The following is a 24,603-nucleotide window of genomic DNA, read 5'->3' on the forward strand; positions in this document are numbered from 1 at the left end:
AAAAGAGATAAAGAAATGTCAAAATCCCAATCACCCACCACGTAGACCAGAGGTAACGCCCTGGGGACACAGGGCCATGTCAGGAAACATTCCCGGTTGTCACTGTTCGGGGAGGGGGCTACTGGCCTCTAGCGGGTGGAGGCCAGAGAGGCCACTGAACCCCCAACGGCGCGCAGGGTGGGCCCTCGACAAAGGACTGTCCCGTGCAAGAATGTCAGTCCCTTTATAGGTGTGGACACCGACAGACCAGGGGCCCCACACGAAACTCTCTGGACACCCGCAGAAGGGGCAGCGCACCTGCCTGGAGGCTCGTCGTCTGTATAAAGTCACACGAGGCAGGAAAAGTCGCAGCCCTCTTGTAACTGTAGCACTGAAGTGGCACAGGAGGCGTTTGTTTATCATCCAGGAGCTTTTAATATGCAGGCAGGTCTTGCGTTAGGTCAGTTAATTTTCAAACCACAACCTCGGGAGCTTCAGGGGCGGCACCTCCACAGCCTGAAAAGGGCCCCCGCTGTCCGAGTGGCTCCGGGGGACCCATGCCTGGCCGATCTGCCGCACGGCGGGCCCACAGGGTGCTGGACTGTGCTCCCCCGCGGCCGACAGGCCCACATGCGCCCGGCAGCGCCTCCACCCACACGTGCCTGTGGGCACAGAGCTGAGCACACACGAAAGGCACGCCTGTCTCACTCCAGCCACACCACTGCCGACCAATGCCCCATCCGACTGTCCCCACTGCCTGCCACCCCCAGGGGACTGGGCCGACGCCGCACGTGGCCTCAAGTCCCTGCAGATCCATTCCACCATCACAGGGCAGCGCGAGGTGGCAGGCTCTGGGCGGCCAGCACGTGGGCCGTGTCCCTGCGGCAGGTCCAGGCAGAGCCCCTCCCGCCCCCGGAAGCTTGGAGAAGTCTCTTGTCGGGTGTAGATCAGGACTTAGCTGAGTCCCCAGGGTGAGGAGGCACAGGCGGGCACAAGGAAGGAGTCCCCTCCCTGTCCTCCAACCCCCACGCCGTCTGGCATGAGCCAGGGACCTTCCCCTATTACAATCCACCCACCCCCACGGGGAAGGCGACCAGGCCTGGTTCTCGGCCCCTCCCGTCAGCACGGGATGACCACGCCGGTCCTCCATGAGGCCCTCTGTCTGGGCGAGCTACAGTACAGACAGAGGCTCTCGGGCCGACCGAGAAAGACAGGCATCCACACCACACACGTGTGTGCGCGCATCATGCACATGTGTGTGTGTGCACATACATGCTTGTGTGCTCTCACACACGCCCCCCCCAGCAGAGAGAAGCTCCTTCGCCTTCGGTGCTGCGGGTGGAGGGCGGGACTCCGGGGCGATGAGTGGGGGTGGGGACTTCTCCATCCTGTTTCCCAGAACAAAGACCTGAGACCGTCCCATATGCATTTTCCTTTTTTCTAGTTTGTTTGTTTTATTCATTAGATTCCACATGTAAGTGAAACCCTGTGGTACTTGTCTTTCTCCAACTGGCTTATCCCACTCAGCATAACGCTCTCCAAGTCCAGCCGTGCTGTTGCAAACGGTAAGATTTTTTTTTTTTTGCTGAGCAGTATCACATCACGTAAATGTACTGCAGCTTTTTTACCCACTTGCCTGTTAATGGGCACTTCGGCTGCTCCTATACCTGAGCTACTGTACATAACACCGCAATGAACACGGGGGCACATGTATCTTTTTGAGTCAGGGTTTTGGATTCCTTCCGGTAAATACCCAGCAGCAGGATTGCTTGGCTGGGACAAGACAAGGGCCAGATAAATCTGAAAGGCGTGTCTTTAAGAGGAGGGCCAGGCGGAGCTGTTCACAGAATAGCCACACGTAATGTATCACATAGCTGCTTGTCGGCCTGGGGTTTCCCCAAGGACAATTGTTTCTTTCTGTAATAAGATCGAAAGTCTGCCATGACGTGAGGTGTCTGGTCCCTGGGGGTCCGGGACCCCACTGCGGACAGAGACCCCGGGGAATTTCCTCCTGGTTGCTGGGCTGGAGGCTGGAAGGAGGGGCCGAGTAGAGGCTGCGGGGGAGGTGACCTTGAAGATCAGCTCCAATTCCGTAATGAATGCAGAAAGTAATCAGAATGAGATAGCTGGAGTCAGTTCTTCAGAGAGATTCAAATTCATTTATCCCTTACAGGAGCCAAAGGGAAAAAAAGCCATTATTAATTTAGGCAATTAGAGAGCTTTGAAAGCAATATCCAGTACATTAAAAAAAAAAAAAAAAAAAAAAAAGCCTGTCCCAAGCGGGCAGCCCACAGCCTGGGGAACCTGATTCTCACAGCCTCGAAGAAAGGTCATTTCCTCGGTGCACTCCACGGTAGGTGCCGCTTTAAACCGGTCGACTTGAGGAGGAGTGGGGCTTTCATAAAAGGGAGTGAATGCCTGAGTGAGCTGGGGATGAACTCAGGGGTGCATGGGGCACGCAGCCTGCGGAGACACCAGGTCCCAGTGCTTGGCACATCAGGAGACCACTCCCAGGGGGCACTCGCCCCTTGCGCCGACCGCCCCTCCCCCACACCCACAAAGCTTCCCCAGGTCCCCTGGACGGTGTCACCACTGTCCCAGCCAAGTGCACACGCCCTGTTCTCCCCCACACAGACCAGGGTCCTCCCAGAGCGCTTTCTCACCCCTGGGCCCTTTCACTGCAGGGTGGCGCTCTCGGCTGAAAGGGGGCCAAGTAACCGGAGCTCCCGCAACTCTGCAATAAATGAAAGGTCCCCTTCTGTCCTGAGAGGGGCTCAGCTAACGCTGGTGGCCCAGCTTTCCGGGAAGGGCCACAGCCCAGCACAGCCCCCCTGTGGACACAGCATCCGCAAAGGCTCCAAGTGCCACCACCACCCACCCACTCGGTCACCCGGTCACTGGTCACCGGGCGTCACTGCTCAGCAGGCGCAGATCCAGGGCAACACACAGGACCGGGGCGGGGGGCGGGGGGCGCTTCAGAACTGCCGGTCCACAGCAGGGGTCCGTGCAGGGCATGCGCGTGGGGGCCCGGGGCTGTCGGAAGGGACCCGGGGGACTGCACAGAGAGGGAGCAGGTGCCCAGGAGCTGGCCCCGAGCCAGGATGACGGCAGCAGAGGCTCCCTGGGGCAGCCGTGTTCACCCACTGCTCCGTGAGAATGTGTAAAACAGGTGACACCTGACTGTTCGGCAGGGGCACCGAGCTCTTTCCCCAGACGGTCAAATAGAAAACGACGACAGACAACACAACAGCAGGCGTCCCCTGTGAACGAATCAGAGTTGCACCTATATTTTGTCAGACCGGCAAAAACTGTGGTCTTTGGTGCGCCCCGGAATTTCAGTAATTAGTCTCTGTGTGCCAGGGTGAGCGGGCAGAGCTGCCTGGCCTGGCTCCACGCCCGCCAGACTCTGGCCGCCGCCCCCCATGGGGAGGTCCGGACTCAGTCCTCACCCTGAGCTCTGAGGACCACTGAGGAACCGCCCAGGGATGGCGGGGCACTAGGTCTGCTTGTCCTGACTCCGAACAGCAGGGCCAGGGCACACTCCATGGGTGAAGGGGGGTCTCGGCCCCAGGGTTCGGGAAACCTGCAGGATGCGGTCCCCACGGGAGGGTCACAGTAAGCGTGGAGGACGGGGTGGGAGCTGCCCTCCCCTGGTTTGGCTGCTCTTGTCACAACAGCAGCTTTCTGTGTCTCTGGACAGCGGCCCGAAGTAAGGAACTAATTTTACGCTGCAGGTCTGAACAAACACCACATATACACACAAGCCCGCAGCGGAAGCCAAAGATTAATAAAGCGATATCCACCTTTGCTACATGGGATACATGGTTTTTCTACTCTGTTTTCTTTCCAGGCGGGGTCACGGCCCCCTAAATGCATTTCCTGACTCCGTGGTGTGAAAAGCACCAGGGTAAAATACACGACGCCCCTGCATCCGGATGAAGCGGCCGCCGGCGGCACCAGGGGTCACGGAAGCGTTCATGAAGCTGGGAATTGGGAGGCTGAGCCTCCAGTCCCAGCGTCTCTGCTTCCCGGCTGGGTGACCTGTGCCCATGGCTCCTCCCTGAGCTGACGTGCGGTCCTCATTGCATCGGTCCCCAGGGATACAGACCAGGAGCTGGAAGCGGGTGGCTCTTGCATGGAGTTCCCAGAGAATTAAAAAGAGGAGTTCTTTGCAGGGCTGAGTGGAGGGTGCTGCAGGCAGGGGGTGCCCCTGAGAGCCAGGAGAGAAGTCACAGGCAGCAACCCCTGACGTACCGGCTGTCAGCTGTGAGCAGGCTGGACAGAAACCATGGCCATAAGCCCCCAACGCCTTCTCCTTGTCCAACCAGCCTCCTGGTGCCTCCCCTTGGCCAAACCCACCAAAAGCCCAAGTGCAGGAGAGCCCACTGGTGAGATCCTTCCAGGCCAGCTCACTGGGACCCCAGCAGAGTGACCAGCAGCGAGTGGACTGGAGGGAGAGGGGAAGAAGAGCCCTCGGCCCTATTCCTGCCCAGGTGGCAGGAGCAAGAAAGGGCGGCTGCGTCCCATCTCTCCGATGCCATAGCCCTTCTGGGACAGCTGAGGCTCTCGGTCCCACAGCCCTGAAAGTTTGAGAGTGTCCCTGCCCATTTGCTGACCCGGCGCTCAGTGGCACCCGCTTTTGCAGAGGGGCCTCAGACGTGGCAGCGGGGGGCACAGCCATGGATCGGGCTGATCACTGCCTCAGGGGGGCCCCGGAATTGAGGGAAGAGGCCGTGGCTAAAGGGTAGTTGTGTGAAACACTAGGGGGAGGGCCCAGAGGGAAGCTTTGGCCGGGTGTCTGGGGGTGACGAGAAAGGACAAAACAGACCCAGGCATCTGGGAGCCGGCCTCCCCCCCATGGCGGGACCAGGCCCATTTCATCCTCTGCCGGGTGTGAACAGACCCAGCCTCAGGCTCGATGGTAATGAGACCAGGACGAGGGCTCCACGCAGCCCACATGACGTGATAGCCACCAATCACGGCCTCGCCCTACCCTCGGCTGTGCCCCCACCGAAGAGATGCACCACGCCCAATCACAGATCGTTCCTGCCTGGCCCCGAAATCCACTGGTCCTCCCCCAAGTTACCCAGTCGACGGCCAATCTGCAAAACCGTTGTTTTCCCTGAGGTGCTCCTACGTGAGGTCCCACTTTCCCCGGGAGGGGGGTGGTGGCAGGCGTTCTCCCTCGCTGAATCCAGTAAGGCTGGGTCTGGGGCTGGCCGGAGGTGGAGGTCCTCCTCTCCCGGACAGAGGAGGACCCATCAAAGCCCCGGAGGGTGGAGATCTGGGCCTGTGTCTCCATGGGAAGCAGAGGCTCCGAGCGCTGTGAAGACCAGAACTAGGGCTTTGGAGCACTGGACTCAGGGGACAGAGCTGCAGCTTAGAAACATCTGCCTGGCTGGTCCGTGTAGGAGGGGCTGAAAGGAGACTGGAGCCAGGAAGCCCAGCGAGGGGCCGTGAGAAGGGCCGTGTCACTGTCCCCAGACCACTCTGCACCCCTGCCACAGCCTGAGGCCCTCCCTCCCTCCTCCTCTGCCAATGCCACAGGTTCCTGGGCAGCCCCGGTTCCCGGATTTCTGCGCTGGCCCTGAAATAGGCGCACATGTCTGAAGGGGAGCTGAGTCCTGGGGCTGGAGGTTAGATCCTCTGCCAGCCGCACAAAATGCATGTTTAATTAATGAAGAACACGCGTTTGGTCTTGCAAGGGGACAGGTCTGGGGCAGGGGTTTTGTTCAAATGCATTTTCTTGGCGCTTCCTCCCAAGGCCCCTGACTAAGGAAAAACGGAAGGCAAGCTAAGTGCGAGTGATCACCGGTTTCCGGTTCACGGTGTTATATTTAACAACATCCAGTTCACTCGTCACGTGGGAGAGAAATGCTTAATCCACAAGGCACCCAATCAGTCCTCATCAGGTCCTCTGAAAACTCTACTTAGCACCTATGAAAAGCGGCTCCCGCGTGAACTGCAAGAAGCTAAATAACCATCTGGGGATTTGCCGGGCTGCCGGGGACTGGCAGGGCCGCCGCTGGGCTTCGGGGAGGTTGCCTGCCACGCACAGTCGTGTGGGATGATGGCGGAGACTCAGCTGCGCCGTGATAAATGGGCTGTCCCAGGCTCCATTTCCGGTGTCACGTGGAATGACTCAGCAGCTAGACTCCATTCCACTACTGTCTGGGCCACAGACATGTACATTTATCAAAAGCTTTGCAGTTCTGGCGGCACAGACTTAAGGACACAGGAGGGACAGGTGAAGCCCTGTGTGTGGGTAACCAGCCCTTCGAGAGCGTGAGATTCCTGCCCAACCCCCCAGCCTGGCTTTCCTCTAGGTGGGAGACATCACGACTCAGTCTGGTGTGAGTGGCTTCGCAGAAGCAGGAGAAGCTCCTGCCCTGGCGAGGACACTGTCACCGAGGTGGGGGACAGGGCTGCCCACCCATCTTGCCCCTCTGTCTCTCTTCTGGACTCTCTGTGCCCCCCAGCACCCCACCCAGCTCCCCGGCTTCCTACCCAGGGGTAGCCTGGCTCACTCCCTGGGCAACAGACAAGAAGTGTCCAAAGCTAATTAAGTGTGAATCAAAAGAACTTGGACACAAACTATGAGCAAGTGGCCGGGGGAGGACCGAGTGTCACACTGAGGTCCCAGGAGCAGGGACAGGTGTTACTGTTCCCGGAGATGTGGCCTCATCACAGTCCAGTCCCCAGCTCCTCAAGTCACCAAAGCCACCAACAGCCCAGAGGGCGGTGTAGAGCGATGGACAGAGCGTTCAGAGCTTGTCCCCAAACCTGCTATCTCTGAACTAGAGACAGGGGGACGAAATCAAAATTGCAGGAACGTCAAGTGAAGAAGTGAAGCCAACAGCTGTGAGGCAGTATCTCGGCAGGTCTGGGGGCTCTCTGGGAGCTCCCAGACCCCCCAACCTGCCCTCCAGCCAGCCTGCCTTTAATTCATTCCACTGTCATTCGATGAGCACCTACTGTGTGCCGGGCACAGGGCTGAGCATTGAAGTCACAAAGACAAATTCCCACCCCAACCCTCCATTCACTCACTCACTCATTCACTCACTCACTCATCCACGCTGTAGCCACTCGCCGGTCTCCAGCGGGCTCACACATGCCGCCAGCTCCCAGCTTCTAGCAAAGAACAAAGCAGAGCAGCAGCGACCCCCGCGGAGTTTAGCTTCTTCACCAGCAACTATGTATCTATTTGTTTCCTCACTTGATGGTCAGCTGTACAATGTGGTCAGCACTATGGAAGCCAGGCACTCGGTATGCAGCAAGAACCAGGGGGGAAATGCCAGATGATTTCGCTTATATGAGAACTCCAGAAAACAAACCAACCAGGCAGAAGAGAAGCCGGCTCACAGAGGCGGGGAGCGTTTCGATGGCTGTCAGATGCAGGAGGGGCTGGGGGCTGGGGAAAGAGGTGGAGGGATGGAGAAGTACAGATCGGCCGTCACAAAATAGTCACAGGACCCAAAGCGCAGCACAGGGAACACAGTCAATGGCATTGTGATAACAGTGTACGGTGCCAGGTGGGTCCTGGAAATATCAGCAGGGACACTTCATAGGTTACCTAAAGTGCCTAATCACAGGGGTGTGCACCTGAAACTCATATAATGTCGTACATCAACCGCAGTTTGAAAATAAAATTTTAAACAGGAAAGATGAATGCCAGTGTGAGACCTTAGGGAAGGCTGCCCTGGGGAAGGGCAGCCTTCCCTGTCACCCCGGGGCTCCTGCGGCTGCCCCTTCCATGTCCAGACGAGGTGTGGGGGACCAGGGAAGGTGTCCTAGGCAGCAGGGACACGGGCATGTGGGCCCCGACTTTAGAAGAACTGGACGTATTCACAGAGGCCCCGCCAGAAGGGGCCACCGTGAGCAAGGGAGAGGGCGGCAGGGGCTGGGGTGCACGGGAGGACGGCCAGGAGGGGGCTTCCCTTGGGGACCAGAGACCCTCACCAAGGGGTCCAGGGAGAGAATCCCGGGAGTTTGTGAACATGAATGAAGAATTACCCTTCTGTGTGCACTAACCTGGAACTGAAATTTGGCATTTCCTCAGCAGAAGTCCTGACGTTGCCGTCAACGTACATCCCAGTGTTCCTACAGCACGTGGAGGTGCCTGCGGCACCCCACGGCACCCCACGGCACCCCACGGCACCCCACGGCACCACGCGGCACCACACGGCACCCCACGGCATCTACCGATGGTACCGTCAGACCACCACAACCTCCTGTTCTGTGATACATTGATAGAGAAGCGTGTCTGTTGTTACGTTACATTTCAATATGCTGATAACTATTTCAAAACCCTTGGCTTTCTTTGTGAACCCTGTGTGCCTTGCCTCGTCCACTTAAAAACATCACTCAGTAGAGAAGAAACATTCGTCCAGACCGGTAGGACGGGCGGAGATGGGCGGCCGGACGGAGTGGACTCTTGGCAAGGCAGCAGCTGGTGGACCCGGAGAGGCGGCGGCTGGTGGAGCGGGAGGTCCCACTGCCCAAAGATAAACCGGGAGGAACAACTGGGGAAGGAGACAGACCGCACAACCCCGGGTCCCAGCTCGGGGAAATAAAGCCTCAAACCTCTGTGTGAAAACACCTGTGGGGGTTGCAATGGCAACAGGAGAAACTCCCAGCCTCACAGGAGAGCTCGTCGGAGAGACCCAGAGGGTCCTAGAATGCACACAAGTCCACCCACCCGGGACTCAGCACCAAAAGGACCCAATTTGCTTGTGGGTAGTGGGGGAAGGGACTAAAATCTGGCAGAGAACAGAGCAAGTGGCACTGTTCCCTCTCGGACCCCTCCCCCACAGACAGCATCACAATGCACCCAACGTGGGTTGCCCTGCCCTGGTGAACTCCTAAGGCTCCGCCCCTTACTACTTAACCGGCCCACTGGGACAAAAAAAAAAAAAATAGCCCAAATGAAAGAACAGATCAAAGCTCCAGAAAAAATACAACTAAGGGACAAAGAGATAGCCAGCCTATCAGATGCACAGTTCAAAACACTGGTAATCAGGATGCTCACAGAATTGGTTGAATTTGGTCACAAATTAGATGAAAAAATGAAGGCTAGGCTAAGAGAAACAAAGGAAAATGTACAGGGAACAAACAGAGAAGGGAAGGAAACCAGGATTCAAATCAACGGTGTGGACCAGAAGGAAGAAATAAACATTCAACCAGAACAGAATGAAGAAACAAGAATTCAAAAACATGAGAAGAGGCTTAGGAACCTCCGGGACAACTTTAAATGTTCCAACATCTGAATTATAGGGGTGCCAGAAGGAGAAGAGGAAGAGCAAGAAATTAAAAACTTATTTGAACAAATAATGAAGGAGAACTTCCCAAATCTGGCAAAGGAAATAGACTTCCAGGAAGTCCAGGAAACTCAGAGAGTCCCAGAGAAGCTGGACCCAAGGAAGCACACACCAAGACACATCACAATTACATTACCCAACATCAAAGTTAAGGAGAGAATCTTAAAAGCAGCAAGAGGAAAAGAGACAGTTACGTACAAAGGAGTTCCCATAAGACTGTCAGCTGATTTCTCAAAAGAGACCTTACAGGCAAGAAGGGGCTGGAAAGAAATATTCCAAGTCATGAAAAGCAAGGACCTACATCCAAGATTACTGTATCCAGCAAAGCTCTCATTTAGAATGGAAGGGCAGATAAAGTGCTTCCCAGATAAGGTCAAGTTAAAGGAGTTCATCATCACCAAGCCCTTATTATGTGAAATGTTAAATGGACTTATCTAAGAAAAAGAAGGTCAAAACTATGAACAGTAAAATGACAACAAACTCACAGTTATTAACAACCACACCTGAAACAAAAACAAAAGCAAACTAAGCAAACAACTAGAACAGCAACAGAACCACAGAAATGGAGATCACATGGAGGGTTATCAACAGGGGAGTGGGAGAGGAAAGAGGGAAAAGGTACAGAGATTAAGTAGCATAAATGGTATGTAGAAAATAGACAGGGGGAGGGTAAGAATAGTGTAGGAAATGCAGAAGCCAAAGAACTTATATGTATGACCCATGGACATGAACTAAAGCGGGGAATGCAGGTGGGAGGGGGTGTGCAGGGAGGAGAGAAGTGAAGGGGGGGAAATGGGACAACTGTAATAGCATAATCAATAAAATTTATTTTAAAAAATAAAAATAAAAATAAAAATAAAAGCATCACTCAGAGAAGGGGGCCCGGGGCTTCCCTCGAAGAGGATCTCCGCAGGATGGGGTCAAGGACCCCCATCCAGCACAGCGCCCCCAAGCAGCCTGCAATGCAGCAGGGAAGGCGCTTGGAGCCTCCCGACCTGGACTGGGAAAGGGGAGCCCCAGCAGCCCCGGGAAGCCAGGAAAGGCCCCCCTCGGGCAACTTGGGAGGGCCATCGGTCACATCCCCTGGGGGGCCAGAGACAGTCTTCCCAGAGCTAATCACACCCGGCAACCAGCCATCAGGGCCATTGGAGAGGAGGCCACTAAGCCAGGCCCTGTCCCTGCTGTGGCAGCCTGGGCAGCCTCGCTACAGGGAGGGCAGCCATCACCCTCGCACTGCATCCCGTCACCATGGCGACCGGCAGCTGGGGTAGAACCCTTTTGTCTTTCATTCCTTTATAGTGTCTCTCCCTACTGTTGATCTCTCTCTCTCTCCCTCCCCCCCACTGTTCATCTCTTTCTCTCTCCCCCCCTCCCTACTGTTCACCTCTCTCTCTCCCTCCCCCCACTGTTCATCTCTTTCTCTCTCCCCCCCTCCCTACTGTTCACCTCTCTCTCTCCCTCCCCCCCACTGTTCATCTCTTTCTCTCTCCCCCCCTCCCTACTGTTCACCTCTCTCTCTCCCTCCCCCCCACTGTTCATCTCTTTCTCTCTCCCCCCCTCCCTACTGTTCACCTCTCTCTCTCCCTCCCCCCCACTGTTCATCTCTTTCTCTCTCCCCCCCTCCCTACTGTTCACCTCTCTCTCTCCCTCCCCCCCACTGTTCATCTCTCTCTCTCTCCCCTCTCTCCCTACTGTTCATCTCTCTCTCTCTCCCCTCTCTCCCTACTGTTCATCTCTCTCTCTCTTCCTCCTCCAATTTCCATTTCACTTTTCCTCTCTGCCTCCCCTTTGTCCCTCTGTCTCCCCCCGCCTCCTCTTCCTCTCTCAGTTAACTTGTGCATTTGCCTCTGCGTGTACTCCACCACCTTCTACTCCAGACCTGACCAGAGCCTGGAATGTGCGGAACTGGACGGAGCACACGGACCTGCTTGTTAAGTGTCTCTGCAGGAACAGGGGCTCGGAGGGCGGAGACGCCGTGCGCAGGGGTCAGATGCGCGGAGGGCCCTCAGGCCCAGCCCTGCACGCCTGCCTCCCACCCAAGGGGCCAGTGAGAGGGCCTCGCAGTATGGCCAAAGCTGCAGAGGCAGAGCGCGGAGGGCCCTCCTCACATCCTTGTCCCTCCCGCCAGCAGCCCTGGCAGGGTCCCCGGGAGAGCCGAGAGCCCTCTTCCTCACCCAGACCCAGCCTTGCCCGCAGAACAGCCACTTCCCACGCAGACCAGCAGCCAGTGGGCCCTAAAGCACGTGGCTTCCCCAGGACGGGGAGTGCTCTCTCCCTGGACAGTGAAAACAAGCCTTTCTCTCTGCTCCACTTGCCTCCAGCACCGGTCCTGGGGATGGAACCCCAGCATCAGGGGTGACAGAGCAGGGGTAATGGAGCTGGCGCCCACCTGCAGAGCCACCCAGCCTCTCTGCTCCCCGAAAAGGCCATCGTGGAGGGAAGCAGGGAGGTGAGGGACCCCCATTCCAGCTGACTCTGCTGGGACAAGGGCGCCTCCCTGGGGTGACGCTGATGCCCCCCCGGGTCCCCTGTCTCCTGCCCCATGCTCCCTGAGCACTCCGCACCCCAGTGCGTGGTGCAAACACCCCCTCCCTGTGCTGCCCGACCAGGAGGCCCGTAGCCCACAAGCACAGGGTGCTACATTCCAGCTGAGGATCAGTGACGTTGAGTGACTTAACACAAATACAACCTGGGCTGAAAAATGCCCGAGGTCCGAGAGCAGAGGGAAAAGCAGCAAAATTCTTACCATGCACCACAGCAAACCTCCGAGCAGGTGACGTGCCTGCGATGAAGGACCTAAAATGTGCAATTGGACCGGGCCACCGCAGTGACCTTCGGAGGCCAGAAGGTGGGGAGAGTGAGTAGCGCTCTCAGGCTGGAGAGCAGGCCCCTTCCCGAAGGGACAGCGGCCCCTCGACCCCAGCAGACAGAGGGGTAGGATCCCCTACGGCCAGTTGTTCTGGATTTTAAGGAGAGACCAGCAGTCTGTTTTTTCATGTGAAATCTCCTCATGTTTAAATAGTGGCAGTGAATTCCATTTTTTTTTTTACACTTTGGGCAAAGTGTGTGATGCCACCTGGGGACTGGGCCTGGGACAGGGCCACCCTGGGGTCCGGTCGGAGACAGCGAGAGGGCCCCGCACGGGCCCGGGCAGCTCGCAGGGCTCACACACCCCGCGGCAGCCCCTGCCTGGGAACTCGCCTCCCTGTTAATGAGCTGGAAAGGAGAGGAATAAAAACCATTACGATCGCCCTAAGAAAGCATTTCTGATTCATGGATCATTTACTATTGATTATCGAAGCCAGCGCTGTTGCGCACACCCTGTGGCTGGGCTTAAAGACTCTCTGCCTTCGGGGTTTCCCATGCCGCTGGCAGCGCTGCCATAAGCAGCACATGACAATTACCTCCTTCAGTGCCCCCTGTAATAAAGATAAATTATCCCGCTACAGATGTAAATGGGGCATGAAAACCCACAGCGCTCTCCCGAGGAGGGTGAGCTCCGCGCTATGCTCGCCACGTCGGAATTTTGCAGCGAAATCGTTTCGGGGTCAGTCAAAAATGCGTCCCCCCAACCGGGATTGCCGGCGACCTGAGTCACCTCCAGAACCAGCCAGCGAGCCGTGCCCGCCGTGCCGGCCGGGAGCCGCCTCACTGGGTGTCGGGCTGCGTTGCCATCCGCTCCTTCGCCTTCTGCGAGCCGAGGTTCGCAGACCTGCAGCGTCATTTCACACCCACACGTGGCTTATCATAAACGCACGTACACGTGATACATATTTATTCACAGTTCCTTTTCCCTGTTGCCAAACAACCTCTTATGGAAAATTTGGAGTACAATTAATCGTGTGTGAGTTTTCTGTAAACACAACAAAACACCAAAAAAAATTCTCCATTTGCATTATTTCTCCTCTTCTGGTTTCTCCCTCTTCTTCTCCATCAAGGGCTTGCCTTTTCAGCCAGCTTTTCTCTTGCGCGTTTCTCTCCTGCCAGGAAAGGGGTGGCCCTGAGCTCTGGTCTGTGTCCCTCTGTCCCCAGCTGTCCCGGCCTCCTTCCCGAGACGGCCCCCAGGGCAGGACCCTCTGGCCATCTGGGAGTTCCTTCAGCATCCAATCTCTCCCTCTGGCTTTGCTGTCTAATCTACTGTTGTTTTGTTCAGCGTCTTCACTGTGAAAGTCGCTTCTGTGCAGCAGGACGAGCCTTAGGTTCTCTCTCCACCACCTCTCAAGGCGCTTCTTCCCCCCTTGGCTCTCCTATCCCCCCAGCCCCCAGTGGGTGAGAAGGAGGGTGGGGAGACGGGGAGGAGGCTCCGACACCCGCGCACAGGGTTATCATTCCGGGGAGGGGCTACGGGAGAGTTATTCTGCCGTCCGCTGTGGCTCCAGGATCATGCAGGTCGGCTCAGATGAGCATTTACCCTCCACACCCAAACCGGCACGGGGCTCCAAGACAGAAGTCATGATTTTGGGAGAGAGAGACACACACACGGATGTGAGAGAGAAACATTGATCAGCCGCCTTCCATACGTACCCCGACTGGGGATCGAACCCGCAACCTCTGGTGTGTGGGACAACGCTCCCGCCAACGGAGCCACCCCGCCAGGGCCAGACCTTTTGAAAGGAAAGGAAGAGCACAGTGTGTGTAGGGACATGAGCTTACTTACACCACGGGACCGTGGCAGCCGGGCCCCAGGCAGACCCTGCGAGTCTGTCCTCTCCCCGCGGCCCCTCCCCTGCCCTGTCCCTCCAGCTCCCCTCATTGCACAGCGCCCCGCGTTTGCTTCCTCCAGCGCCAGGTGATTCCACACTGAGCAGCGGAATCTCAGCCTCAGACGCAATTCCCTGGAGGGAGAACCTGACTGTTTCCATTTGGAACTAATAATCACCTGCAACCACAGGGGTCGGGCTTCGTGATACATTGGTAGCAACCAGAGCGGAGATCGTGCCCATGGGCATCTCAGAAATGAAACACCTAGGAACCACGCACTGAGCCAAGGCCGAGCTCACGTGACTGAGGAGAGGAAGGGAGACCTAGGCCAGAGCCCCCAGCGTGAGCACACAGGCAGTCCCACGTACGCGGTGACCAGGCCGCTGGGGCGGGCAGGGCCCGAGAACCTGTTTCTGATGGGCTCCTGGTGACGCTGCTGGTCCGAGAGCCACACCTGGAGCAGCGGGCTGGAGAGTGCAGCTCCACCTTGTGCATTCCGGACACAGGCCCCAAGGGCTCCCTGGGCCTTCCGGGGGTGCGCACACTTTCCAACGTGCAGCGAACGGGAGGTGAGTGCCCGGGGCCGTAGGAGATACAGGGCGTGCGTGTGGAACGAGAACACTGGGGAAAACAAATGTAAAAATAAAAAAGAGGGGCTTTTCTCCGCCAATGGGGAGGGTGCGCTGAGAACTGAGGAGGACAGAGCCCAGCCCTCGGTGCCTGTGGCCCAGAGGAGCAGAAGGCGGGAAGCGCTGCCCGCAAGGCCCTGGAGGGCCTCCCCTGTGGCTGGGACACAGAGAAGGGCAGTGAGGGCCGGCAGAGACCGCGCCCAGCATCCCCACCCTCTGTCCGCACCACCAGCAGCCCCCGGCAGCCCCCAGCCCAGGGTGGCCTGGCAGGTTCGCCCAGCCCTCTGTGAGGACTTCTGCCCCTTCGGGGACCACTTGAAACGATGGCCTCATTTCCACCCATAAGAAGACGGCCTGGCGAGGGTGGCGAGATTGCAAACCCAGTGTCCCCACGCTTCCCACACAGTGGCGCTCGATGTCCTTCGGGGTCGGGGGGTAGGAAACCCATCGGCTCAGACGGACACGAACAACTTCATACACAAGCACAACAGAAACAGCACAACAAATCAGCTTCGGTCGTCGAGGAGGCCAACAAGCAAACACGTCAACCCTTCTCCCCCAGGTTTTCTAATAAGAAAATGCTGAGAGACAGCAGCCAGGGACGGGGACAGAGCCGCCACCAGACCAATGCGAGGAGAGAGGGAGACCACCGAGCACGGCCCTGAACGGCAGCCTCGTGACGGACTCCTCCTGTCCCCAAACCCGCTCCCTCCAAAGCATCGGGGAGCCGGAGAGCCCGGCGTGGCCCCGACAGGACGGACGCAGATGTACAAAAGGCCCCGCATGCGGCCTGAGGTCCGACCCGGTCCCGCTCTCTGTCTTCCTCAGAAACCCCATCCCGTCCCCGCGTGTCTTCACGTCCACATTATTACCAGGGCAGGGGGAGGGGGTTGGTTTCAAGTAAATCACCCAGAGGCTACTGCTCAGCTCGGGGGCCTCTCCGCTGTGGACACACGAGCATGCACTCCGAGCCACTCACATCCCCCGAGTCACTCGAGTGTGGAATGCTCTGCCACGTGGCCTCCGGGCTCATCGCCAGGTGGGCGCGACCTGAGCACCTGCTGCCGGCTCACCTGGGGGCCGGGCAGTGGGATGGGCACCAGGCAGGCTCGGGCTCACACTGGGCTGTTAGGTGCCACTGTCCACCCAGAGGGGTGGGGCCCACGTCTACAGAACCCATGAGGGCGAGGGGCTGGACTCCTCTGCGTCCAGGGGCCCACCTTGCCGGAGCTGCGGGCTTCAGGCCCGGCTGACCGGAAGACACCACCATGTCACCGTGTCACCCTGCCCCACGAGAGGAGCTTCCTAGGCACGAAACCCTCCCAGAAGGCGCAGAGCTGGAAACCGAAGGGGAAACAGAAGACACCGGCAGGTCCTGGCTGGGCTCGGCTCTCCCGCGGTATTGTCACTCTAGAGACCAGAAAGAGCCCTTCTCTCCTGCAGATCAGTGTCCGTCCCCCAAGTGAGCTCCGAGGCGCTCCCTCTGGGTCACCTGCCCTTTCTCCCCACTCAGGCTGAGAGCCAGACTCTGGGACACTCTGATTGGTCAGTATGATTATTATTCCCACCCCTGAAAGGACTCTGGGACACTCTGATTGATCCGTCTGAAGGTCTGAAGGCGGTCCCCACTCCCAAAAGGGCAAAGTGAGCTACCCGATTGGCAGGCCCACCAAAAGCACATGGAGTGGCACAGGGCGAGGGCCCCCGAAGAAAGGTCTGCTGGGCGGACCAACGGCACCACACGGTGGAAACTGCAGTGGCAAGTGTTTCCGAAGTGGTGAAGCTGAAGGCGACGCCCAACCTCACCTTGGGTGGACGCCGGGGCAGGCACGCCCGGGCTCTTATCGCAGGACATGAAATCTCAAAACTCCAGGCCCACAGGGGCTGCAGGAGCCATCCCTGCCCAGGCTCCCACCTTCGTCTCCCACCGCCTGGCCCCTCCTCCGCTATCTCTCCCACTCACCCCAGGGCCCTTGAACTTGCTCCTTCTCGCATTAGGAAACGCCCTTCCTGGCGTGTCATGCAGCTAACTCTGCTCATCCTTCGGTTTCCATCATAGCTATCACCTCCGTAGGGGCCTTTCCCTCCTCACAAGGCAGGCTGCCCACCATGGCTCCATGGCAGGATACTGAGACCCCCAGGGCCGGGAGCGGTGACCAGTGTGTCCCCACTGCACAGCCCCGAGGCACAGCAGGATAAATAGTTCACTCATTCAGCCAACAAACGTTTGTTGAGTGCCGGCTGTGTGATGGGCGCCGTGGCAAGTGTTTAAAATAGTTTGGGGACCGAAACAGACACGAGTCTCTGCTCTCGGGAAGCGGAACTGTTTTTCAGATCCGTGAACAAGCACACGGAACAGAGACTGGGAGGCAGGGTGACGAAGCAGAGCGTTTTGGGTGGCGGGAGGGACACAGGGGCGGTTCCACAGGCACCACGAGAGTCAGCAAGGGCCTGGCCTGGCCTGCCGGCCCGTCCTGAGCCCAACCTTGGCTTCCCCAGCCTGCCCGCAAGGCCGAGAAGGGTGCATGAACACCCTCGGGGCACAAGGCCGCCTGCAGGTGTGCGCTGAGGGCCCCCACCCCATGAACAGCACTTGGAAACCAAGGACCCTGTGAACAGCACTCGGGAAAAGTCAAGTGCTCTCTGGCTGCTGAATCACACTTGACTTTTTGCTAAAATCAAGACAATTACGAGATTGTTCCGGACCCTCTTAAGTATGGCTGGAAGGCCCTTGAACCAAATGAGACCTGGGGTGGCCCCGACAAGGGGCGGTGAGCGGCCCCCGTGGAGCTCACAGAAGGGTGTCACTGCCCCGGAGGTGACGTCACCACCTTTGCAGGCCGCACCGAGGGAAAGACCCGCTCAGCCGAGGGGCCCAGCGACTCTCAGTCATCTGGATTCCTGCAGCATTTGCGTCAGAGTGAAAGTAAGTGTTCGGTTGAGGTGCCCTTTCCACCCCCACCCCGAGAGCAGCCCCTCTCCCCATTTCAGGAAAAATTACAGTCACGCGCTCCATAACGACACTTCCGTCACGGAGGGGCCACATGTGGGACAGTGGCCCCATAAGAGAGTCACAGAGCGGCGTGTCCTGTACGCAGTGGAAGGGTGTGTATCGGGAGGAACCTGCCCTTCAACAGGAGTGGTCCCTGGGCGGCTTGGCCGCAGGCCCCTCTCACGCAGCCCCTCAACTCCCAGTGCGCAGACTCCAGCCCCACTGGTCAGCACCCAGGAGCCCGTCCCCCAGCGCTCCTTATTCACGGGGCGCCCCAGCCTTGAAAGGGCAACCCTGTAACAGGCAGGTTTGTAAGTGCCTCCCAGACACTCCTGGGGTCCCCCGCACAAGCAGGGCAGGAAATCACTATCTGAGAGCCTTCCATGGCTGCAAATGTGGTGACCGAGACAGAGAGGTTAAGCCACTGGCCCAGAGTCACACAGCCAGGGAGTAACTCCTATGAGGCTGCAGGACCCGAAGGCCACGCATCTTCACTGTTCCCCAAACCTGCAAACTGCCTCCCCAGTTTTGTTCATGCCTCGTGTCCTCTGTACCATCATTTGCCTACATTTTTTTAATTAAAAAAAATTTTTTTTTTTTTAGCCTTTTGGCTCTCTGAGCAGCACCATGGCAGTGGGCAAGAACAAGCGCCTGACAAAAGGTGGCAAAAAGGGAGCAAAGAAGAAAGTGGTTGATCCATTTTCTAAGAAAGATTGGTATGATGTGAAAGCACCAGCTATGTTCAACATAAGAAATATTGGAAAAACGCTAGTCACGAGAACTCAGGGAACCAAAATCGCATCGGATGGTCTGAAGGGCCGAGTATTTGAAGTGAGCCTGGCTGGTCTGCAGAATGATGAAGTGGCATTTAGAAAATTCAAGCTAATCACTGAGGATGTTCAGGGCAAACACGGCCTGACTGACTTCCACGGCACGGATCTTACCCATGATGAAATGTGCTCCGTGGTCAAAAAATGGCAGACCATGATTGAAGCTCCTGTTGATGTCAAGACTACTGATGGGTATTTGCTTCGTTTATTCTGTGTTGGTTTTACTAAAAAACGCAACAATCAGATTCGGAAGACCTCTTATGCTCAGCATCAACAGGTCCGCCAAATCCGGAAGAAGATGATGGAAATCATGACCCGAGAGGTGCAGATAAACGACTTGGAAGAAGTGGTCAGTAAACTGATCCCAGACAGCATTGGGGAAGACATAGAAAAGGCGCCAATCTATTCATCCACTTCATGATGTCTTTGCTAGAAAAGTCGAAATGCTGAAGAAGCCCAAGTCTGAACAGGGAAAACTCATGGAGCTTCATGGTGAAGGTAGCAGTTCTGGAAAAGCTACTGGGGATGAGACAGGTGCTAAAGTTGAACGAGCTGATGGATATGAGCCCCCAGTCCAAGAATCTGCTTAAATTCAGACATTTAATGGTGACAAATAAACAGGCCTATTTGTGAAAAAAAAAATTTAAAGACTTGGCTTAATTCAAGGGATAGGTTTTATGGGGAAAAAAGGATCATAGGCTTAATGGCTTTACTAAAAAGCCGTGGGTCTTATATATTTCTGAGTCACATGATAGTAAATAGCAAATATTAAATCCGTACAATTGCCTGTCTGCCCTAACAGCCACCTCCTAAGTGACCAGCTGTCCTTCGCGACACGCCTGGTGGGCTCGGGCTCCCCTTCGTCCAAGCAGCGCAGTGGATAAAACTCTGCTGCTATTGGTTCAGATGTGTGGTGTGCGGTCTCTGCTTTCTGTTCCTGGGAACCAGAGTGAGGGCCAGTCTCCCCGCAGTCGGCCTCCAAAGGAAGCCGCACCCGTGTGTGGCAGGAAGGGCCTTCTGCTGGGGCAGGCCGGGCCTGCTGCCCACCCGTGTGCGCTGGGGCCTGAACGGTCCCCTCCCATCCGTAGGCTATGCTGACCCCGTGGCAAGTCTCCCCCAGCCCCTTGATTTGGGAGCCTGACTGGAGGCCCCAGCCCCCCCCCATTCTGTTCTCTGCTTTTTTTCTGCGAAAGAACCACTCTGCCTCCAGCTGCGAAGTCTGATTACCTATCTGGAGCGGCTCCCGCGCCCCTGCTGGGCTCCCAAGGCCCCTCTGTCCTCATCTCTCTTCCAAGGTGCGAAACAAGGAGCTGTAGGAAGAATCTCCCCCGCCCACCCCAGTGTGTCTCAGACTTCTGCCCAGACTTCTCTCAGGAACACCCAACCATCCAGGTGCTCAGAGCGACCTGGCCCCTCCCTGCTGTTCCTCCCTCTGACCATCCGACTCGGAGCCAGAGGTGCTGGGTATGTCCCTCCCGTGGGAACCTCACCTCTGCTCCCTGAAAACGCTGCCCCAAACAGGTGCACCTAAGGTGCCAGCTTTTCCTGCCTGAGCTCGCTGTGCAGCTTCTTGCTCTCTGCACTCAGGAACAGAACAGATTTGGATAGAGAGGGACACGCTCGAGATCTGGACAGTGTGGGGCACCAGGTCTCCAACCAGCTGTGCTGCCATCCCAAGGTCTGTGGGCACCAGCCCACTGCGACGTCCCGCCATGTTCCAGGGGACAAAACTGTCACAAAAGGTTTTCCAAGTCGGATTCTGGGCGGGGCCAGAGCCTCAGGGGCACCGGCGGGATCACTTTGGAGATGTGGCAGAGTGACAGCGTCACCACTGCCCTGGCCAGGCTGCACTCACCCTGCTCAGGTGGGGTCTTGGCCACGAGACTTTTCAGAGGTACAGAGGCTGCCTTTGTTTCCCACACCTGTTCACATCTGGTGGCGCTGTGTCCGTCCAAATGGCCTCTCCCAAGGGCAGCTGTGGGGGTTTTCACAAGCATGTTGTCAAGAGCCATGAGCCTGCGCCCCCCCCCCTCTGCAGACCAAGTGGGAAAACTGCGGTCCCCACGCAGATTCTGTCTGAAGGCAGCACGTTGCAGAAGTCAGATGCAGCTTCAGCGCCATCTAGTGGAAGGTCACCCAAAGGAACAGATGGCCTGCACTCCACCCAGGGAGCCCAGCCCTGGGGGAGCCCAGCCCTGAAGGACCCTGAAGGGCGGGTCTGGGAGAGGCCCGGGGGTCCCCAGAGGCTCCCTGGGGGGTTCTGCGGCAGAGCTCTGGCTGAGAAAAACGGTTTTGGTGACACGTGGCCCACAAACCAGGATGTGCGGGAGATGAGAGGTGGTGGGGAGGCTCAGAACTGATGGGATGAGCTTCCACGATCTGCTTTCTTGCCAAGGAAAAAAGGTCCTTTTTTTCAGATAGATTTTTCAAAGGTTTGGACAAAGATATGGGTTTTGAGGGGAAACAGTGTTGAGGTTTGGGGTCCCATCGCTAAGCTTTGAGAAATTAGAGGAGAAGAAGCCAGGTGCCTTCCTACTAACTCCACCGCACGGAGTCACAGGGGGGTGGGGGGCGAGCTTCTGGATGAATGTGACCCCTCGCAGTTGACAGAGGGGGCGGTGGGGGGCTGTGAGCCCTGCACCTGGGAACTGGGGTAAATGACAGTTCCCCCAGCCCCCGCCTCTCCCGCCTGCCCACCTCAGAGCGAAGCTTGGAGGATGTATGTGTTGCTCAGGGTGAGCGTGCACTGTAAACTCTAAACCACTGTACAGGTGAGAGCTGCTTTTTACTGCCCGAAGATGCAAATAAGTCCCAGCTGACTGAGGGTGGCGAGGTCACCTTGGCACGTGACCCTGGAGGAAGCCTTGCCGCATTGGCAAGTTGATTTAATGCACTTTGTTTCCCGAGACCGTGGAGGCAAAGATATTTTTTCCCTCCTGCCAGAGTCGTCTGTCTAACCTGTAAATCTGACCGGGCTCCCGGCCCCGAATGCCCCCGGGCAGTGGCTGCCCCTCAGGCACCCTCCCTGCCGAATTGCTTTATTGTGTCTCCACGCTGGGGGCAATGCGAGGGAGGCCCCCTGCAGGAAGGACCCACGGTCTGTGGCAGCAGAGGCCGGCCCAGCGCTGATGGACTGAGAGAGAATACCAGTCCGTCCAAGAGGGAGACACTAAGGGACTAGGCTGGTCCAGGAGACGGCGTCCTTATCTTCCACACCAATGCCAGGTCCTCGGGAGGCCCAGCTGCCTGTGGTCCCGTGAAAGCCACCGGCTCAGTGGTTTCTTCCCTATTAAAATGGAGAGCTGTCACTTCGTCACCCAGGCAAAGCCACGCCTACTGACTGCCAGGCCTGGGGGGGCAGGCCGGGCCAGGTGGGGAGTGATGGGCGCGGAGCAGACACTTGGGAATCGAGGCCATTCTTCGCTTCACTGCACAGAAACGCATTTTTCGGTTCCCACTTACACGGCTTCACAACGTCCCCGAGGAACCGTAGAGGTCAGAGGTCACAGGCTGGCTTGAATAGGCCGGTAGACTTATTTTGTTTTATTTTCCTTCTGTTTTGGTCTCTACAGTTTAGGAAGGAATGGAGGGAGGGAAGGAGGGCGGGAGGAAGCCGCCATTAAAAATGGAGAGTTTCACATAAAAATCCAAATCTTCAGCTTTTCCTTAAAAATCACAACATTTGACAGCACTAAATCCTAAAGCCTTTCCTACCACGTTGTCCAGGGGGACGCGGCCGGTCCCCTCACGGGGGGGGGGGCGGGGGGGGGCAGCCACAGTCTGGGACCCGACCAGCTGCCCCCAGGGGGACGATCGGGGTCAAACCCGTCTCTCTCGGCATGTGCTCCTCAGCACGGAAAGCGCGCCGTCCTGGAGACAGCGGCTGCAGGGCGAGACGCGGGGGCCCAGCTGCGAACCAGGCAGCACCCCTCGGGGGCCAGCGAGCCTGCAGAGGGACGGCCGCCCTTGGAGCTGATCTGCAGGAGGCTTCTGGCCTTGCCCCCTGCAAGGAGCCCGCGAAGACAAAGGTGGTGTCAAAGGGAAGCTCATTACGTTTTTCACCGCTCTGCACGCGACCCTCGCTTGCTCTGACACGTGTGACTCTCGGAGACTTTGGGTGGCCACCCGGGGGCTCCGTCCTTGGGCCCTGGGACCACAGACACATGGAAAGGGAGCTGGCTTAGCCAGGGGAGGGGGACATTGCACCCCCATCGCCGAAGCACACTGCCCACCACGCTGTCTACACTGGGAGTGAACCCAGACAGGGGAACTGCGGACCAGGGCCACCGACTGGGAGATGCTCCCAGACAGGAAGTGAGCCCCTCAGCCCACAGGGAGTCACCCCTGGGCCACGGGCATCCAGTCCCCCCATCAGGGTGATGCCTGCTAGGGGTCATAGCTGGGAGGGTCACTAAGGGTCTCACTACTGTCAGAGGTCATCAGTCGTCCCCACGTCTCACCCCCAGTCAAGAGCGGTCCTTCACGTGCTTAGAGGAGGTTTGGTCCTGGTGGCTGCCAGGCCTGGGTCGCTACCACCACGAGCGTCTCCCGGTTCCCCCGAAAGCTACCTTGTAGCTCTGCCAAAAATAAATAGTAATTTAATAACCTCCATAGCCCGCTCTTGTCTCCCCAGCCAGAGATGGAAATTGCACCCACGTTCCCTCGCCCAGCGGGCAGGGCTGGGCCGGCGCCCTGGCCGTGGACGTGCGGGGCCGATTGGCAGGCAGACGTCTTGACGGGCGTTATCTCCTCCTGGACAGAAACCAATTTCAGCGAGAACAGGGTAATTTGGAACACAAGGATGTAAGATGCATGATGGGAGTCACTTTCCCTCTACAAATTACGGTTTGACATTTAAGAGGTTTAATATCACTGGAAAGTCCTGCTTCTTTTTTTTTCCCTTTAATTCTAAAAACTGCCACATTGATGCTCTCAGAACAGATGCTTAGACAGGAGAGCGAGGGCCTGAACTTGACAGAAACACACCCATCGCTCTCTGCACACAGGCGGGAGAGCTGCCTCAACATTTATTTATTCAGCAAGCGCCTGGGGGTGTCGGCAGAGTAGCAGGCCTTCGTGGGGGGCACATAGCAGGTGTTCAGTACGTACAGGGAGGGAGGGAGGGAGGGAAGGAGGAAGGAAGGAAGGAAGGAAGGAAGAAAGGAAGGAAGGAAGGAAGGAAAAGAATAAATGAACAGGCAAAAACTGTATGGCAGAAAATCCAAGGCCTTGACTGTCTTTCCCAAACACGGGCACACCCAACAACACAGCATTCGAGCCACGATTTTCCCGTCATGCGCTGGGGCAAAGGCAAGAACCGGGCGGGAGAGAGACGTAGGTGGCAAACGTCTAGAACGAGGAGAGCGGGTCGGAGGCCGAACTCTGAGTCCATCACGCTGAATCCGCTCCTTTTCCGACCAGCTGTGCGGCAACAGGAAAAGGGACTTCATCCCTCTGAGCCCCAGCCTCCTCGTGTGAAAAACAGGGCTTGTTACTGTCTTGGGAAATGCTGTTAATTCACTCAAGACCCCCATCCCTGGCCTGGTCCTAGCCCATCCCTGGTCCTTCTCCTTGTTAAGGAAGCCCATTCTCTGGCCAACGTGTCCTCCAGAGACAAGGGGCAGCTGGGGGGCCACCAGCTGCAGTCTTGTGGCAGAGCTGTGTCCCTCCTGACGGAAGGATGGCGGGGGTCTGCTGTCTGCACATGGGAGCCTCCTGAGGGCAGGGGCCACGTCTCCTTGGCCTGTGAGACCCCAAGCCTAGGGCCGGGGCGTGGGTTGGACGCCCTACTTAGAGCTTAGTATTCTCGTCTGCACTTGACACCCAGCCAGGTGACGGCAGCAAGTCACTTCTGTGGTGGTTGGTTCATTGCCTCCAAATCTGGGACTTGGAGGCTGCGCTGGAGGAACCCACAGGGGATCTGGTCTGCGACCACAATCAAATCAAATCAAAACTCCTCGTGTGCAGGCATAGCCGGCTTCTCATTTCCCGGCAACATTCCTCCTCTCCGAACTCAATTCCGGCAAATGAAATTCCAGTTGCCACCGGTGCAAGAACTGAGAACTGAGAATAACCTGCCTGGTCTTCCTCAGCTTTAAAAAATTTAAGGGAAAATCACTATCAGTAGGAGAGTGAGAGAAACTCACTGAAATTCA

At 57.3% G+C, this 24,603-nt stretch overlaps 1 pseudogene; it reads left to right on the forward strand.

Annotated features, from left to right (window-relative positions):
* The first annotated feature begins 18,226 nt into the window (after positions 1 to 18,226).
* On the forward strand, positions 18,227 to 19,083 carry LOC112296781 (small ribosomal subunit protein eS1-like; annotated as a pseudogene).
* The last annotated feature ends 5,520 nt before the right edge of the window (positions 19,084 to 24,603 follow it).

The sequence above is a fragment of the Desmodus rotundus genome, chromosome 12 (assembly GCF_022682495.2).
Source record: "Desmodus rotundus isolate HL8 chromosome 12, HLdesRot8A.1, whole genome shotgun sequence".
NCBI lineage: Eukaryota > Metazoa > Chordata > Mammalia > Chiroptera > Phyllostomidae > Desmodus > Desmodus rotundus.